The sequence below is a fragment of the Candoia aspera genome, chromosome 4 (genome assembly GCF_035149785.1).
Source record: "Candoia aspera isolate rCanAsp1 chromosome 4, rCanAsp1.hap2, whole genome shotgun sequence".
Lineage (NCBI taxonomy): Eukaryota > Metazoa > Chordata > Lepidosauria > Squamata > Boidae > Candoia > Candoia aspera.
Window position 1 is genome coordinate 2,191,236 of NC_086156.1, and position 6,353 is coordinate 2,197,588.

Genomic DNA, 6,353 nt, shown 5'->3' on the forward strand with positions numbered 1-6,353 from the left:
AATCAAGTCTTCGCCCCCTTTCTTCATGCATTGCACGCGCAGGGCGTATAAAAAATGGGTGGAGATTTGATCACCTGGTTGTGGCTGCCATCTTGACTTCTTTGACATCCCGCCCCCTCCATGGATTTTTATTTTAATTTATTTATTTTCTACCCCGCCTTTATTATTTTTATAAATAACTCAAGGCGGGGAACATACCTAGTACTCCTTCCTCCTCCTCTTTTCCCCACAACAGCAACCCTGTGAGGTGAGTTGGGCTGAGAGAGAGCGACCGGCCCAAGGTCACCCAACCAGCTTTCATGCCTAAGGTGGGACTAGAACTCACAGCCGCCTGGTTTCTAGCCCAGCGCCTTCACCACTAGACCAAACTAGCTCTCATCCCTGCCTCCCCTCTCTAGTGCTGAAGCTGAGCACATTTACCACTGGGAGAGGGTAAGTGCCAACGTCACTGTAATATTTTTCTCCGTTACAAATAATACATTTATAAAGAATGCATATGCTTGTGTGCATGCGTCTGTGTGCATGAGTGTGTTTGTGTGTCCCTTAATGGGGCTGTTTCTGTAGTCGTCATCTTTTTCCCCAGCTGGTGTGGGTGGCACAGGCCTTCTCGAGAGGACCCCCCAAATGTCAGTTTTTGAGGGTGAGTAACATTTCAAAGCAGGGGTATAATTAGGAAACTCAGGTGTTCAAAATGGTGATAGGTCATGTCCAGCCATTGTGATCTGGCCACACCCTAATTTAGGAGGGGCAGAGCTGATGTTAATTACGCCTTTTTGGGGAGAAGAGAGATCCTCCTTTGGAGGAGCACGGCCGCCCCGTTTGTTCCGATGGCCCTCAGCCAGGCTGAGGAACCGGCAGTCCTCCTGCTGCTGTTGGACTACAGTTGCCCGCATCCCTGGCCAGTGGCCAAGCGGGGGGGGAGGGGAGTGGACCCCAGGAAGCCCTTCGTGCTGGCAGAGAAACGGAGGACACACAGAGCCGTTGCTATTAGCTACGGACCCCGCTGTTGGACGGTGAGCAGCGCTCTCCAAGAACGTTCATGAGAACTTCAGCCCTAACCTCTGAGGCACCAACTCTCCCCGGCTGTGGGTGTCCACTCAGGAAGCTGCTCTGTCAGGCGGGCCAGCCTCCACCCTTCCCGAGCCACCTGCTGCCCAGTCTTGTCGTGGATCCTCAGCTTTCCCTGCCTGCATTTGCGTGTTGCCTTAACGTCCTGCGCAGGTCCCACCAGTTGCTCACACCTGCTCTCAGGTGTCCTGCTGAATCATCTTCGTGATCGTTTTTCCCCGTGGGAGCAGACGCAAGTATTCCTGGAGTAAGATTCGCCTTTCTTGCAAAGGAAACCTGCACAAGGTCCCGACTTTCCTGGAAAGGCCTAGATAGGGAGCCCGTTCGTCATTCACACGTCCAAATGCACCATCCCCAGAGAATCTTTTCATTCTTCCCAAGAAGGCCGCTGTATGTTGGAAGACCCTCCAAATTCAGCTGAAGCTCGTTCTTTCTCCCTCTGCGTGAATGTCGGGGAAAGACGTGTCCATGGTATCTCTTTGGAGTGGGTCTCCTCAGGAGCCCCACGGGATGCTCCAGCAAAGATTCCGGATCCAGCCGTCGGTCCCCAAACTGGCTGCACCCCTTCACAACAGAGCAGAGGGTCCCAAAAGGCTGCCCCGAGTCAGCGTCTTCGCCGCCAGGCCTCCAGGTCTGGGGTCTGTGCCGGTTTTGCTCCTTGAAGGGAGTCAGCTGAGCTGCTGTGGTTGGCAGAAGCTGTCAAGAAGTGCCTGGAAAGGCCTAAGTGACTGAGACACCCCCCCCCGTTTTTTTTTTATATTTCTGGGGACTGGGGGCGTTAAGGAACAAAATAGGTGTCTTGAGGTACAGGTAGTCCTTGACTTACAACCGTTCATTTAACAATGGTCCAAAGTTATGACAGTCGCAGAATGGGTGCTTCGTGGCCTGCAAAGCGCTTCCGAGCATCGCAAAACGCCTGTTAGGATTGAGAATGAGTCAGAGAGTGAAGAGGGCAGCCTGGAAAAACCGCAAAGCCAAGCCCCGGAAAAACCAGAGGAAGGCCTTCAAGCAAAGGAAAGCCTCGAATGGGAAGAAGCGGAAGAGCTGAGGAGGACAGGCGGTGAGTCGGGCTCGCCACCGCCCCTCAGCGCCCGAGAGAGGCGGTTGTCAAGGAGAGCCGGGCAACGAGAAGCCCAGCCGGTGCGCAGCCGGCAACGGTGCAGCCTTGCGGACTGTAAAAGCCGCAGGGAGACTCCGAAGGGCGCTGGAGACCACCGCTCCTGTCTGCAGCCTTGCGGATTCACCCCAGCGCTTCCTGGACAGTCCCTGGACTCAGAAAGTCCTACTGATATCGGTAAATCCGGTCGACCAGTAACGGATGCCATCCAGTTGCCCACCCCTTCCAGCGCCTCAGACTTTAATTCGGCAGCCCCTTAAAAACAACCTCAGCCGTCGCGGCCCTGCGGCTGCCTCCACAACCTGAACTGCGATGTAATTTCAGCGCCGACGTATCTGACTTGCTAGTCAAAACGATCAGGAGTAAATCTCCACCGCAGCTCCTGTCTGCTTGCCCAGCTCCTTCAGAATCGCCACTGTCCTTGCCTCACGGTTACTCGTTTCAACCCTTCCTGTCATACCACAGATCGATCCCGTTTTCTAATCAGTTAGCCGGATTCCTCTCCTCTGATTCAATGCGGTTCGATCCATTCCTAGCTGCCGGTGATCGCCTTGAGTTAACGACTTCTACTAAACTGATCCAATTGATAATTCAGCACTGCACCATCAGTTGATTGGATCCTTAAACGTAATTTCGTGTTTGCTAATGATTATTCTCCTTCCTATTGACTTCTGAGAACCAATTGAGAATTAATTACCTTAGTTGTATTAATCAAATTTTGTTGTATTCCAATTTCCATAGAGATCTTCAGTTTCCTAATCATTAATTAATAAGTTTCAATTTATTTAATATTGAGCTTCTAATTATTGTTGTTCGCATTTTAATAAATGTAAATTGTATACACCTGCTGCGGTCGCATGATTGCATTTCAAGCGCCTGGCAATCGGCTCCCATTTACGACTGGTTGCAGCGTCCCACAGTCACGTGATTGCGTTTGGCAAAGTTTTTTGCTATTTTCTGACAAAAAACACCCATTGGGGAAGGTGGATTTGCTTAACGACTGCCATAAAAATGGTTGTAAAATTGGGTCCGATCACGTGATGACTCGACTTATGACCACCTTATGATGGAAATTCCAGTCCCAGTTGTGATCGTAAGTCAAGAACCTAAGAAGCTTAAGTTGCATGTTTCACCCCTTAAAATCCCTTCCATATAAATTGTAGTTGAAGTTCTTTTATTGCAGTTTTATGTAAACCCCAACCTTTCTGGATAAATCTGACTTTTTCAACCTTCCTATTTGTACAACTGATTATTATATTTCCATGGAAGAAATAGGAGCTATTCAGCGGAAGGAGAGAGAACATTTGATTTCTCAGCTATGCGCTCATGTTCAGTTCCTAAATTCTTGTTTACAGGATTGTCTGGAGGCAAAACCTCTTTAATGCCATTCATTCTTTGCTTTGCTGGCCTTATCAACAGAAACATCCTTTCCCACACTTCAAAGAGAGGCAAAAAATGAACAATATCTTACTGTAAACTCCACAAAAGTCTTACATTCAGTTGACTGACACTAGAGATTAAGGATGCAAATAAGACTGGAAAGAATGCAAAGTGAGGGAAGACAGAGGGCAAAAGATAAAAAGCTGAAAGGATTGCGTGCATTCAGGTTAGATAAAAGGAAGTAAGAGCGATAGGGTGGGTCAGCTTTAAAGAGGCTTTGGAGAACAATTACGCAAGCTATGCCTGGATCATGATAAAGGCAAGGCATTTAACTAGGACGGAGACTTCTGGTCAAGAGTGAGGATGACTAAGCCTTCATGGGAAGCTGCAGTATCTGACGTCCATGGAAATTCCAGGGTAGGGCAGACATTTGTCTGGAATATTCCAGGCACCCCTTGATGGGGAGATGATGTGACAGCTACCTTTCCCAAGCTGGTGCCCTCCAGGTAGACTGCAACTGTCCATCATTGCAATTTGCACGGTCAAATGGCCACTGAGTCAGGAAGACTTTGTTTGTTTGTTTGTTTGTTTGTTTGTTTGTTTGTTTGTTTAAAACATTCATATGGCCGCCCATCTTAAACCAAATTCTGTGCAGCTCACAACCAAAAGATAAAAATATATACAGACAATAACAACCAAAACAGAAAAAGCTGGCACCTCACCAAATCTCTTGATGCAGCCCACAGGACTCTCCTCCCCTCCAGTCTCATCCCATCTCGGCGCTTGGGGGGAAAGCCAGCTCTTCAGTGCTTGCAAGATCTCAGGGGGGAGGGTGTTCCCCAGGGCAGGGCTGCAACCGAAAAGCCACACTTCCTGGGGCCCATAAGATGGCAGCACTTGAGGGACCTGGAGCATGCCTGCCGTATCCCATCCGGTGGGACAGGCTGATACCCCCAGGGAGAGGCGGTCCTGCAAATAACCTGGTCCTGTGCCATGGAGGGATTTCAAGGCATTAACCAGCACCTTGAATTGCACCTGGAAGGAAACTGGGAATCCATGCAGCTGGTGCAACAGGTGTAACGTGGGCACCCAATACTTGTGCGCACTGCTGCATCCTGGGCCAGTTGTATCTTCCAGGTGGTCTTCAAGGGAAGCCCCACATAGAGCGCATTGCAGTAATCCAAACGGGAAGACTAGAATAGTCATTCCTCTCTAAAGATGTAGCACCCACCAGGAAGTGGAAAGGTAGGCCACCTTTAGCTTCTAGAGCACTGGACTGTGATTCAAGAGAAAGGTGCTCTCCTGTGGGCGGGGGGCCACAGAGAGCAGAGCTGGGCTAGGATGCTGCCAACAAGCTGGCTAAACCAAACCAGGATGGGGCAGGATGTTCCCCATCCCTGCCCTTTCTGTTCCAGAAATGGGAAACTCCCTCAAGACTTGTTCAGAGACCCTCTTCTTTCTGCTTTCAGGAAAGGACTCAAGAATTTTCAACTATCAGACATAATTTTAAAATCCTGACCTTCTCCAGCCTCGAAAGCCAAGCAGGGTTGGAGGTGGTTGGGATTTGGATGGGAGACCCCCAGGAGACCCCAGAAACTGTAGGCTAGCCTGGGAAGTTGAAAGGATCCCAGTGGAAGCCCATAGCAAACCAGCTCCATATTATTGCCAAGAAACTCCGTAACAAGGGCATTCTTCCCTTTCCCTTCTAAAACCAGTTTTGTCAGAATTGAAGGGTCAATCGTTTTTATGTTGATTACTAGCCACTGTCCATGCCCTGGATATAAATAAAACAAGAAAGTAAAGATCTAGTGCTGAGAATTAGACTCTATTAATTAGAATGGTAAATGAAGACTCAGCTTGTGAGTTGTCCTAAAATATTGAACGCCCCTTATCTGTAGGGAGTTTTACCTTTCCCCCCACATTGGTATTATTTATTAAATAATTGTATAATTACCATTTGGTATAATAGACTCTTTATCCGGTGTTTGTAAAAAATCAGGCGTGACTCACTTAACAACTGCCTCACTTAGCGACAGCAGTCCTAATTGTGGTCGTAAGTCAGGAACTACCTGTATTAGGTTTCTTCTGCCCACTGAAGTGGAAGAAAGTATTAGAGGAATCTCCTCAATTGCAGTAGTTAAAGGGAGCAGGCTGGAAACTGGGAGACTGTGAATCCCAGTCTTTCCTCTGGCGTGAAGCCAGTTGGGTGACTTTGGACCAGTCCCTGCCTCTCATCCTGGAAGAAGAAGGCCAGGGCAAGCCACTTCTGAAAATGCTGCCAAGAAAACTGTGGGGACTTATCCAGGCAGTCGCCAGGAGTCAAGACCGGCTCACAGGCCCACAGACCTACACAAAGGCCTCCCGAGCGAAAACCTCTTAATTCTGGATTTCCACACAACACACTGCTGTTCCTTGTGGCAAGATATGGAAAAAATATACTTTATCCCAAGTTCAGAGAGCAGCAGCCTAAGTTCAGGAGCGTCTTCCACCATTTTATTTATGGGTGTTGAAGATGTAGCTCAGCCTTGTCTGATTTCACCTTCTCCTCATTGGCAGAGTATTTATCCTGCAAAAATACTTAGTTAGGAGCGGCTAAAGCAAGCTGCCCCTCCCCAGAAGGTGCCTGCCAACCTCTTGCACACACTTTTGGAGGTGCCAGCTGACACCTGCCCTTCTCCCAGGAAAACACTTTAAGATGGTAATGGATCGCCCACCAAAACGTTGGGTTATGTCTTGCTAATGCTCTTATTTTAAACAAGCCTTAATCTTCTCCATAAATTGGAGACAA